We start from the raw sequence: 13,983 nt of genomic DNA on the forward strand, positions 1-13,983 counted from the left end.
TCATTGGATACATAGACAAGAAACTCACAATTCCTACCTTACTGTTTATGGAGTAAAAGTTTAAAAAAATCAATTAGTAACTCAGGAAATCATAAGAGTTGCTTTCCAGGAAATGAGTTTATTTATTTATTTTTCTTTTTAATTAATTTTTAAACTTGTTATACAATTTAAAGGTTACTTTCCATTTACAGTTATTACAAAATATTGGCTCTATTCCCTGTGTCATACAATACGTCCTTGAGCCTATCTTACACCCAATAGTTTATACCTCCCACTCTCGCAGCCCTGTATTGCCCCTTCCCTCTCCCCACTGGTAACCCCTAACTTGTTCTCTATATCTGTGAGTCTGCTTCATTTTTGTTATATTCACCAGTTTGTTGTATTTTTTATATTCCATTTATAAGTGGTATCATACAGTATTAGTCTTTCTCTAAATTGACAAAGTATTTAACTTTGTAAGAAGATGGAACAATTTAGGGCTCATTAAAGGATAATAGATTATTTAAGGAAAAGGTAAGGAATACTACATAAAGATATAAGAAATATACATACAATTACATAAAAATATCTTAAATAGTTTTACTAGTAGTCCTGTAAGAGTGACTTTCATTAAAATACACTGTTATAATTTTTCTTTTTAAAATATCAAAGAAAATTAGAAAATAGGACATTAGTATTTAGTTATTGGTATCAAGGTAATGCTAAGATACTCCTAAAATTTTAAAAAGAAGTAAAAATGATGCTTATAAAATATTCTAAGATGAATTTAGCCTTATAGAAAGATATTTGCCTCAGAAAATGAAATGCCTTAGTGGGCTTGGTTATTTCAATAACAACATTCTATTTGGATTTTAAAAGGATGTTAATTCCTTAATGAACAGAAGTTCTTTTGAATGTTATATGGCCTTCATTTTTAGGCTGCTAGGAGCCAAAATATTTTGTTAATACTTTATTAAAACCACTATTCAGAAAGTTATAAAAAGAATGAGATAACTGTTTGCCTTTCTTTTAACGAACGCAGCACACTCATTACCCACCTCTGAGGTATTTCTTTTTTCTCACTGAAACCAGCTGCCAACCAGGGAGAGCCCATCAATCTACTACACAGCCCTCACAATTGTATTCTTTTTGAATCAGTGAGGCAGAGCTGCATGACATGTGTCAGCAGCTATGGATGGACTTCGACTAAGTAGCCCATTTATCTGTATTCTCCATCAGATATTTTGTGTTTTGGCTTTAAAAAAATTAAATCAAAGTAAAACAAACACACAAATCCAAATACATTGTAAAAATACAAATTGTTTTAAAGAACCTGTGAAACAAAACAGCAGCCTATTAAACCACCTTCCATAGCTGAAACAATCATTTCTTAATAATTGCAGCTCTGGTAATTGCTTCCATATCTATGAATAAGCAACACTTAATCATATATTTATTCTCCTTTAAGGAAGGTAAAGATTTACCTTACAAATAGTAACCCCATGCACCTTTCCATCTCCTTTACAAATATAAATTTTTAGATTATTATCATTATTCTTTTGGTTTACTAATTCTACTTAAAATAATATGCATAAACTTGAATTTCTTGTCCCAGCAAGTCTAGGTCATTTCTCTTGACTTCCGATGGTGTAGATGTGGATATTAGTACTCCCATCCTTTCTACCACTTTTCATCAATGATCAATATCTATCAGCCATAACTTTATCTGTACACTGTCAAATTAATACCTTTTAGATTCTCTTCTGTTCTTTTTATATTACAAAGTTCAAAACCTTTATTTATTGTTTACCTGATGATTATGGAAACACTGCTCCCTATGATGCAAATTAGTATGCCATGATTAGATTTTCTCCTTTAACCCCTGTGAACTCTAAGGAGAGTATTTCAAACATGAAGTTCAAATGGATTCTCTTTTCTCACGTTTCATCATTTGATAAAACCTTGCCATATATTTAAGTTTGTTTAACACTGGGTAAAGTTCAATTCTCATTTTATTTTACTTTTTTGTTTTTTGTTAAGAAATTACACATTTTTATACTGGGTAACTTTTGAATGGAATGCATTATACCTTCTCTTGAGGATATTTTGCTTATAACTCACTGACTTCCTGTTCTAGTTTGGACCAATATCTTTCTAGACCAGCTGTGTGGGCATCTTTTGTAGATTCCTTTTTTTTTTTTTAACCATATTCTTTCTTATATCCTGTCTTTCTCCTTCCTCGAAAAAAGATAAGAGAAGTATATTCTTACATACTGAAATTTCTTTTTTTTTAAATTTTCTTTTAAAATTTATTTTATATTTTATTTTTGGCTGTGTGGGGTCTTCGTTTCTGCACGTGGGCTTTCTCTAGTTCTGGCGATTAGGGGTTACTTTTCGCCCTTGTGGTGCATGGGTTTTTCATGACGGTGGCTTCTCATTGCAGTGGCTTCTCTTGTTGTGGAATACGGGCTCTAGGTGCGTGGGCTTCAGTAGTTGTGACACATGGGCTTAGTTGCTCCGCAGCATGTGGGATCTTCCTGGACCTGTATCCGCTACACTGGCAAGCAGATTCTTAACCACTCTGCCACCAGGGAAGTCCTGAAATTTCTTTATTGTGATCTTACATTTGGTTGAGAGTTTGTATGGATAATAAAATTACAGTTTAAAATGATATTCTCAGAACTTTCATAGCATGTAATGCTGCTTATTTCAAATTTGATGCCAATTTTATTCACATGCATATGCTTTGGTTTTATCAGAGGAGAAATATTTGTATCATTTGTCTTTTGTTTTCTGAAAATGTACAAGATAGAGTATAGAACTGTCTTTTTGGGTTTTTGTTTTGTTTTGTTTTGTTTTACATTCTTTTGGTCCCTTTCAATGTGAGGATCTGTGTCTTTACTGCTGGGAAGTATTTTTCTAGTTTTTAACTTTATAATTTTCTACCTTCTCTTTCCTCTCTTCTCTCTCGCTGGAATATCTATTACTTGAATATTGGGCCTCTTTGGTTGATTCTCGGCCTCTTATTTTTTTTTCTGCTTCTTTCTTTTAATTCACAACAGGTTCTTCTTATTCCTCAATGGTTCCATTTCTTGAATCTTATTTTATTTTCTTGAGGATTTACAATGAGATAATTTTTTGTTTTCTTTTATTCCATGAAGTTATGTTTGTTTTTTTAGGATTCAGGTGTTTGTCTTTTTTTTTTTTTTTGGTTGGTTGGTTGGTTTTTGTTGTTGTTTTAGTCTTGATTATTCACTTTCTGGTTGCTATTTTCTTCATGTGTCTGGTGATCAGAAGTTTTCTGTTGATATTTTATGATGATAGAATTGGATTAGTTATTCTGTGCCACTATCCTGAGAGTCCTCTTTTGCTGTGCATGTGAGTTTGCTTACATAATTAGCCTCCTCTGAACAAAGAGCCTGACTAGTGTTCTGTGAGGGGATGAGGCGGTCAATTTTGAGGCTTTGCCTGGTGATAAGTGGGCAGTAGGCAGCCAACAGCTTGAAAATTTTGTACATTGTTTTCTCGAACTGAAAATTTATACAGGGGATTATCTCTTATTGTTTGCTTCCAATCTGGCCACTTCTAAACTTAGATTTACAATAGAAAGTGCTTGAAACATCCAGCAATCTGCACACTCTTTATTCCTGAGGAAGATTCCTATATTGTATGAATTCTTGTTTCCCTGATATGAGTTGGTTTGAGCAATGTAGAAGAAAACCTCAAAAACAAAACAAAACAAACCATTTGCTGGTCTCTTTTAATAGTTTAATCAAACAACTTCTAATGAGGAGACGAAGGATCCAACTTCTCTCCATTCTCACTTCATGTGCTCTGGGTAGAGATCTATTTCTCTTTAGCTCCTGGAGTAAAGCATGTGACCCAGATTTGAGGGAATTAATTCATCCCATTTACTTGACCACATGATTCTTTCTAGAATAAGCAAGTATTTATCCACATGGAAAAAATTTTAATTAATTTATATTATACACAAAAATAGATTTCAGATGGATTAAACCACTAAATATGAAAAAGAAATATCTAAAAACTATTGATCTAAAGGAACATCATTTCATGATCTTGAGCTAGTAAAGAATTTTTTAAAGTATATTCCAAAATCACAAACCATCAAAGAGAATATTGAAATACTTGATGACAGTAAAATATAAATCTTTTGTGTTTTTGACAAGCTATGAACTACAAGAAGAAATTGGCAAGACAATTTCTGTTATTAAACTACAGATTATAATAGATATTGTCTGAATAACTCCTGTCAAATAGTAAGAAAAAGACAAGAAATCCTGAATAAAAACTCTAGAATATTTACCAAAGTAGATATGTATAAGAATGTTTATTTCAGCTGTGTTCTGTAAAAATTTGGAAGCGACATGAATGTCCAACAGTCAAATTAGAATATTCTACAGACATCACATATACTAATGTTAATATAATGAACTAGTTCTACATGCATTTACATGGATAAATCTCACAAATCTCACATATGTTGAGCACAAAATACAAGTTACAGAAGCATATATATTCTGAGACTTTTATAAAACATTTGAGGCATGCAATTAAATCATGTGTGTGTATTTATTTATTTATGGATTAAGTGTTCAAATAGTAAAAGTGAACAAGTTAGTGACTATTATCTGGAAGGTGGGAAGAGGCAGGTAAGGGGATAGGATATACATCAAGAATATGTATATAGAGTGATCTTCAATTATAATTGAAATGTTTTATTTCTTAAGCTAGGCTTTTATTTTAATGTCTAAATATGTTTTCATTAATTAAAAATTAAAAACAGAGAATCTGACCTGTATGACATCATTTGAACTTCTGCATCCAAAAGCCAGCCCTAACCATGAGGTCAATGATGCATTTTTGGTTTGTCAGTTGTAACCTAAAGAATGCCAACTTATACAGGCAGGTACTGCTATTATTGTCACTTTCCAGTTGAAAATCAGAGATTTAAATTTGTGATTGGGAAATACAGAATATCTGAGACTGAATATTGAGATCTTGGAGGCACTTAATATCAGATGGAGTAGCTTCTTTGAGGATAGGTCCCAAATGGAGATCTCTAAACTTTTCTTAAATGGAAATGGAAGAGTGAGCCAAGTTTTGCAATTCTGAGAAAACTCATTAAAATCTTATCTCATCGATCAGACGAGAAAAGTGGAAATTAATACATTAACCTCTTTTCCTTGTATGTTTGAAATTTGACACTTGCTTGTTTTGTGAATTGAAGGATTAACCCTTGTAGTCTAATGACTTGTTAATGTCCAAAAAGATTCCTCCTAACTAGGTTATATGTTATGTCCCACATGTGCAAAGCTCTGATATTTCTGACTTCTTCAAACTTGTATCACTACATTGTCCAAGTAAAATCATTATAGTAATAATTTTTTTAAAGTATTTGACATGCATTCCAGATCATACATAATTTCTCTTTATATTAATCTCATTTTATTTTAAATGGTCAATGACAACTTTGACTAAGTGTTAAAACAGCACTGCATCATAACTACTAATTTTCCAAATGTTCATATGAATAGTTTATAATGTTCTCAAATCTACCCCAAATCTCTGAATTATAATCTCAAGGGGGTATAGCCTGGAAATATGTATCTTAAAAAATCTCCCTAGATGGTTCTACTCATTAGCCATATTTGAAAATAAAAAGAGGTTAAATGATTTGTATCACTACTCATATTTAGATATTTAGTGACAACTTTATATTTCATTTTTACTTGCATATTGATTTTATGTTGATTATCTGATGTATTTGCATTGCTTGATTACAAGGTATGTCATTCCAGACATTGATTTGCTTTACTGTGACACATGATGAGATTGATTTAGTTTTGTAAGCAATCATAAACTCCAAAAATATATATCTATAGTTACAAGCAATGTCTTCTTTCACAACCCATAACCAGTGATCAGCATTTGCTATTTTTATTCCCCTAGTAAAATACTTTTATTATTAAAAAAACTGAAGCAGGGTCTAGATTAAGTGCAGCTGAACCAGATGGAGCTGAGACATTTAAACTTAAGAACATAAAAATATTACAGTTTGTCAGACCAAAGGTGCACCTTAATTTCCTATATCTGACAGGGGCATCAGGAAGGTTAAATTGGATTAGTTGCTAGTTATACTTCATGACATGAACCTCTAAAGTTACAGGATAGATCTTGAACCCTATTCTTTGTAAGGTGCTAGTTATGGATTAATTTTACTCACATATTTTTCAAATCCCTCTTAATTTGTTCTATTTCTTAGATCATCTGTTCTGTGTTCTTAGTGAATTCTGTATTTTTATTAGCTGCTCTATAAAATAATAGGACTTGATTTTTATCCTATTTTGTTTTCTTTAGCTTCAAAGTATATTCTTTCTTGTAAACATCCTGGATAATTGGGCAGGTTTGTGTCCACTTTTATCTCACTCTAATGATGTCATAGATACCGACACAGCCTTTTCAGACAATTTCCGGATTGAAGAAAATTTTTTAGAAATGGAAGCTACTGCATCTCTTTGGCTATTTTAATGTTCTATTCTGTAGATTTTTCTAAATCATGTGCTTCCTTGTTAAAACACTTATGCAATAGGTACATTAGGTCTTTTTTGTAAGGACTATACTTTTGGTTTTATTTTCTAAACCTCTCATGATTAATGCTATTAACATATTATAAACAGTTTATATTTTCAATCTATTTAATCAGGAAACTAACTGGCTATGGTTTTTGCCTTCTAGAAGCTCTCAATAGAAGACTATGGTAGAGAATCTAAAATTGTCTTTTTTGACTCAGAAGAGAGCCATTCATTCATTCATTTGTCATTCAACACGTGTCTTTTTTGAGTGTCTACCCTGTGTCAGGCACACTTCTAGGTGCTGAAGATATAACAATGGGGGGGCAGAATCTCTGTCCTCATGGATGTAGCTTACATTCCATGTGTGTAGGAGATGCAAAATAAAATAATTAGACAAGTAAATAATAGTGTGGTAGGTAATGAGATGCACTAAGGAGAAAAAAGTAAAGTAGGCCATGGGGAGTCAGATAACATTGGGCCTTCTATGTAACACACAAAAAATTTTTGTCTTTTACTCTGAGTGAGAAGGGAGATCATTGGAGGATTTGAAAAAAACATAATCTAGCCTATTTTTAATGGTATCAACCAAGCAGTCACATTCAGATAAGATTCCAGGAAGGCAAGGTGAGTAGCAGGAACAGCGATGTGAAACCTATTGCTTTAATCCAGGAGAGAGATGTTGATGGTTTGGGCAAGTGTAGGGTCAGTGACACATGGTTAGAATGTGGGTGTACTTGGAAAGCCAAACCACGTAAACTTGTTGAGAAAAAGAGAAGTTTCAAAGGAATTATCATGTCTTTTGGCCAAAGCAAATAGAAATAAATTATGTCAACTGAGATAGGGAAGACTAAGAATTTACTGGTTTGAGGGAAAATTTCAAGAGCTACTGTATTCAAACCATAGCCCAACTGCAATTTAGTGGGTAGTTTGAAATCCAGATGAGAATCATATTCTATAGATTTTTGTTGGTTCCAGTTAGAATGTGGGTCTAAGCAGAGTCATCAAAAAGTGAACTATAAGACTCACCACAACATCAGATCAGTTCCTGGAAATGATGTGGAGATATTTAGGGAGATCTCTTTTCATATCCATTTATCTCCAACTGCTCTGATGTGAGAAGACTTTCTTTAGAGTCAGTCCATAGCGTCCCAGGAAAGTGAGCCTCAGTGAGTCCTTAATATGCTCTAAGACCCTTTCATGAATGGCTGCTGAACTGCCTTCTCCAGGGAGGCCTTGTGCTGGCTGCAGAGACAGGCTTCGAAAGAAGGTCTGCTCTCTGGCCACAGATTCTTATACTATGTAAGTGTTTCTCCTGAAAGTTCTGTTGCTGACCCTAGCCACAGCAACCACCAACCTGAAGGCCATATGGGCAGCCACAACCTTAGTTCCTGACAATACCCAGCATGACAATACATTGGGTGGCATTCTGGCCCTTCCTGCATTTAGACAATAATAAAACTCCATACACCATATTTTACTTTCTCATAAGGATCTATTTTATATTTCCTTTAGGACTTCCTCTATTAATATGCAAATATTAATCCTTAGGTGTTTGCTTCACAAATATAAACTGGCTCTGGGTAAGTGCAGGAAAGAAGAAATTTTTTAAGAATTTGGGGATCCCAGAAGGAAACTGTATGGTGAAGAGTGAGTTCACTAAGGAAAGGAAGCTGATTGCTCCATCAGTGCAGGAAGTGGCACAAAGTTGAGCCTCTCATGGGGTCACAGCTGAAATAAATGAACTCCAATGATTTTCAGTTTGTTGTCTGCCTCCTCAAGAGTCTAAATCTCAGAGAAAGAATACCCAATTCATTGGATCTGTTGGCTGGGCCAGACCTATGCCCAACCATTGGGTGCATGACTGACATTTGCCCACCAAAATGTACTTAATGTAATGGTGTGACCAGAAAAAGGAGGAATAAAAGCAAATATCACGTGTCTACAACGAGGGATATTTTAAATCAGAGAAGAAAGAATGGTTATTTAACATATTATTGAGGGCTCTTTGAAAAAAAAAATCATGTAATAAATCAGAACAGTTAGAATTCTACTTTCCACCAATAGGCATTCCAGAGGAAATAAAGAGTGAAGCATTCAAACTAAATTTTTTAAAAAATCAGGGTAAGGAAATGCACCCAAATAAAGTGAAAATCAAGGAAAAATAGGAAAGAAAGAAAATTGGAAGAATTTATTGCTATATAAATGAGGAGTATTCCATTTGCCAAAAAAAGGACCAGAATAATTAGAAGTCATATTATAAAGTTGGGAAATTCATACTATACTTAGCACACACAGAGTTAATATTTTTAATAACTTCTACAAATCAATATGAAAAAATGAACATCCCAATAGAAATATGAGCAGAGAACTTTAACTGACATTTTACAGAGAAGAAATGTAAATGGCCAAAGAATATGTGAAAATACATTCAATCTCCCTAGCATTCAAAGAAATAAAACGAAAATAACAATGAGATGTCATTTTCACCTACTAAATTGTCAATGATATTAAAAATCATTATACAAAGTATTTAGGTGACTACAGTGAAAGGGAAGCTCCCTTGATAATGGTTAGAGGTTTTCTGAGCTGATTGTAAGTACATGCCTTTTTCAGTTGAGGTTTGATAGTAAAGATTTTATTGGCAGTTTGTTGTTTTTGCTGAAAGTAAAAGAAGCCAACTCTGGTAAGCTTAAGCAAAAGAAAGCATTGTTGTTAGGGGATTATGGTATCTCAAGGAATCTAAAATGGTGCCGAGAAGCCAGGACTTGGTGATAGCATGAATCTGGTAGCTCTAGGAAACTGATCAGTAGAGGTCTTGACAATGGGAAGAATCAAGGCAGCTCTTGGAATTTCCTCTCTCTAGAGCACTGCCAATGTCACACTGCCCAGCCATGGCAAGGTGCTTATTATGTCTATAGCTCAGCTGTTTTCAGACTATACTATAGGAGCCTATATTGAAGCCTTGTCATGTGTGATGAAGTATAGTTCTAGAGAGCTGAACTGACTCACATGTCATTTTTATGTAAACTAAAATAGAGATAGGGAAAAGAAAGGAATCCAGTGAGAATGATCCATGGTCCTGCCACTGATATTAACTCACATCATAGAGCCAACCAATCTGTATTCATTTGGTTCTTACTATATGTTGAGAATTATGCTAGGTACTACAAGTTAATGCACCCCATCTTTCATTATGGATAGTTTACTCTTTAAGAAAATTACACCTTGAGATCTTGCTAGCTCTGTTCTTTAGACGCCTTCATGCATGCTTTTCAGTGTCATGTTTTTGTGGTGGTTCTGCATGATTTTGCTTGCAGTTTATAAATAATATCTGGCTAAGCTTTATACTCCACAAATTCTATGTTTGTAATGTTTTTAAAGAAAAATAGTGTTTGGAGTTTTATATTTGCTTGTATATGTTAGAAAAGTTTCAAGTGCCTTCAGTAAACTTTGAAATTCCTATTTATATAAAAATGTAAATTACAAATCATTCTCTAATAAAGGAAGCCACTTGGTAGGGTTCAGTCTATAGGCAACACATATTATTGGTCAAGTCTAAGTTACTTAGACTTAGTTACTTAGTCTGTATGGGGTAAGCCTATTTTAAAAAAATATATATATTTTAATTTTTTTTATTAATGAAAACTGCTCTTTAACTCAATTTTTAATGAGACATACCAGAACGATATTAGAAAAGAAGAATGATGTAATAAATTATATATGAAAATTTATATATGGAAGTAAGCACAATAATTAAAATCATGGACTCTGACATTTAATGACTGGATGAGCAATAGTAAATTATAAAATTTCTCTGGGTATAATTTTTGTTATAATGGAAACATTAATAGTTTATACCTCACAGTTTTATGTGAGGATGAATGAGCTAATACATGTGAAGTACTTAGCAAAGTAGCTGGCAAATAACGTTAGTCAATGTTCATATTATTAACAATGTAAATATCAGATATATTGGAGCAGTGATGATACACACAAACAGATGATAAGTAGGAAGTATGGAGCATACGTTATTACTGTAGGTTAATCTATGATCAAGTCATGATTTAAAGAGCTGGATTAATATGGTAATTCAAAAAACTTGAACTTGAAACATGATCTACAGATAGTTTGATTATTGAACCCAAATAAAGTGAACAGAACATTAATTTTTAAAATTTTAAGACTTTATTATATTTTTAGAGAGGTTTTACCTTCACAGAAAAATTGAGAGGAAGTTACAGGGATTTCCCATATACCCCTTGTCCCCACATATGCCCCATAGCCTTCCCAATTATAAACACCCCCCCCCCCCACCAGAGTGGTACATTTGTTACAGTTGATGGAACTACATTGACACATCATAATCACCCAAAATTCGTAGTTTATCTTAGGGTTCACTCTTGCTGTTGTACATTCTATGGGTGTGGACAAATATATAATGACATGCATCCATAACATTGATTTTTAAGAAGTGTTGGTTGGCATTACAAATAGTTAAAATATTGTCTAGAATTGATTGTCGATCATATTATCCAAATGCACTTTCTGGCCTTTGAACATATTAGTTTCCAGCATGAATAGCATTTGCAGTGACAGTTATAGAGTCTTAAGGATAAACTATTGAAAAGATAAAAATGTATTTATTCAGGCTTTATTTATTTAAGAGCAGCTGTTGACTGTGTTTTACAGCGTTGCCTTGAAGAAAAGCATAGCAGTCAAACTTGGAAAGGGAAGAGGAAAATATTCTGAACAGAACAGCGAGGTTATGAATTTAAAAGTAAAGAATAGGAACGACTAAAGATTGAATAGATGAATTTTCAAAGGACCAACTTGAGGGAAAAATATAAAACTATATGAGATGGCGTATTCTGATTTAAATGTATATGCTGAAGTTCTTTTGACAGGAAAAAAATATAATGGGAAAGTAAAAGCACGAATGCCATCACACATCAACAAATTTGATACTCAAGGTATTCATTTGAATTCCCACTTAGATGTTGAGCTTAAAAAATATCAGCAACAGCAAAACAAACAGATGGGCGGTAGTGGAAATTAAATAAAAATATTAAATATCCTAAATTGAGTGAACTCATATAGTTATAAGGTAGACTTCAGCCCACTTATCAATTATACAGTTACACTGGAGGTAAGGGATTGCAGCAGCTCACACACATTTGTATCCCCCAAATCACTGAGAACAGTGACTTGCATATAGCAGATATTAATCAAATATTTGTTGAAAGAAGAATTCTTCATGGAATGCAAAATTGGTGTAAGACACAGTCCTTGCATTTATAGAACTTCCACTTTTCAGGGACAGACTCAAATAACAAACATCCATTTACTGACTAATATTTATAAAATGCACAACACATGAAATGTTAGGTGACAGTCACATAATAAAATAGTACATTTTGGAATTTTGTAGAGTCAACAAAAAGAATTTTAAAAAATCCATGTGATTCTTAGTGTGTATAGAAGACCATACAGGATGAAACTATGGAGGATAGAGACATTGATTCAGCCTTTGAAGAATGGAGAAATTTCAGAAAGGTGGAATGACAAAACATAGGAAAAATGCTGTTTTAAAACTATCAGCTTCAGGGGGGACCTTCAAGATGGTGGAGGACTAAGACATGGAGATCACCTTACTCCCCACAAACACATAAAAAATACATCTACATGTGGAACAACTCCTACAGAATACCTAATGAATGCTGGCAGAAGATATCAGATTTCCCAAAGGATGCCTGAGGGCGACCTACATGCAGAGGTGCAGCCAAAACCAAAGCTGAACCCCAGGAGCTGTGTCAACAAAGCAGAAAAGAGTAATTACTCTGTGCAGCCTCAGGAGCAGTGGATGAAATCCCCACAATCAACCTGATGTACCCTGCATCTGTGGAATACCTGAATAGACAATGAATCATCCTAAAACTGAGGCAGTGGACTTTGGGAGCAATTGTAGACTTGGGGTTTGCTGTCTGCGACTGACTTGCTTCTGAATTTTATGTTTATATTAGTATAGTTTTTAGCACTTGTTATCATTGGTGGATTTGTATATTGGTTTGGTTACTCTCTTTTTTTAATTAATATTAGTTTTTAAATATTTTTTATTTTAATGATTTTTTTAATTTTTCCATTATAATAATTTTATTAATTTATTTATTATTTCTTTCTTTCTTTTTTTCTCCCTTTTCTTCTGAGCCATGTAGCTGACAGGGACTTGGTGTTCTGGCCTGGTGTCGGGCTTGAGCCTCTGAGGTGGGAGAGTCGAATTCAGGGCTCTCCAGCCCCACATAATATCAAACGTAAAGAGCTCTCCCAGAGAACTCCGTCTCAGTGCTAAGACACAGGTCCACCCAATAGCCAGCAAGACCAAGTGCTGGATGCCCCATGCAAAACAATTGGCAAGACAGGAAGATAATACCAACCATTAGCAGAGAAGCTGCCTAAAATCATACTAAGTTCACAGACACCCCAAAACACACCACCAGACGTGGTCCTGCCCACGAGAAAGACAAGATACAACCCCACACACAAGAACACAGGCACCAGTCCCCTCCAACAGGAAGCCTACACAACCCACTGAAACAAACTCACCAACTTGGGGCAGATATCAAAAACAACAGGAACTACGAACCTGCTGCCTGCGAAAAGGAGACCCCAAACTCAGTAAGTTGAGCAAAAGGAGAAGACAGAGAAAAATACAACAAATGAAGGAGCAAGGTAAAACCCATCAGACCAAACAAATGAAGAAGAAATAGGCAGTCTACCTGAAAAAGAATTCATAGTAATAATAGTAAAGATGATCCAAAATCTTGGAAATAGAATGGAGAAAATACAAGAAACATTTAACAAGGACCTAGAATAACTAAAGGGCAAACAAACAACGATGAACAACACAATAAATGAAATTAAAAATTCTCTAAGAGGAATCGATAGCAGAATAACTGAGGCAGAGAATGAATAAGTGATCTGGAAGATAAAATAGTAGAAATAACTATCACAGAGCAGAGTAAAGAAAAAAGAATGAAAAGAATTGAGGACACTCTCAGAGACCTCTGGGACAATATTAATTGCACCAATATTCAAATAATAAGGGTCCCAGAAGAAAAAAAAAAAAAGAAAGTGTCTGAGAAAACATTTGAAGAGATTATAGCTGAAAACTTCCCAAACATGGGAATGGAAATAGTCAGTCAAGTCCAGGAAGCACACAGAGTCCCATAAAGGATAAATCCAAGGAGAAAAAAGCCAAGACACATATTAGTCAAACTATCAAAAATTAAATACAAAAAAATATATTAAAAGTAGCAAGGGAAAAGCAACAAATAACATACAAGGGAATCCCCATAAGGTTAACAACTGATCTTTCAGCAGAAACTCTGCAAACCAGAAGGGAGTGGCAGGA

The 13,983-nt window shown here is 33.9% G+C and overlaps 1 long non-coding RNA gene across 1 annotated transcript in view; it reads left to right on the plus strand.

The window, feature by feature from the left end:
- LOC309615775 overlaps nucleotides 1-10,104 on the plus strand; it is a 39,685-nt gene extending 29,581 nt beyond the window's left edge. The window contains exon 2 of the long non-coding RNA XR_014237071.1: nucleotides 1-10,104. This exon is cut by the window's left edge and continues 22,738 nt beyond it. This is a non-coding gene — a long non-coding RNA (uncharacterized lncRNA).
- The last annotated feature ends 3,879 nt before the right edge of the window (nucleotides 10,105-13,983 follow it).

This window comes from Balaenoptera borealis (genome assembly GCF_965194805.1).
Source record: "Balaenoptera borealis genome assembly, chromosome: 18".
NCBI classification, from domain to species: domain Eukaryota; kingdom Metazoa; phylum Chordata; class Mammalia; order Artiodactyla; family Balaenopteridae; genus Balaenoptera; species Balaenoptera borealis.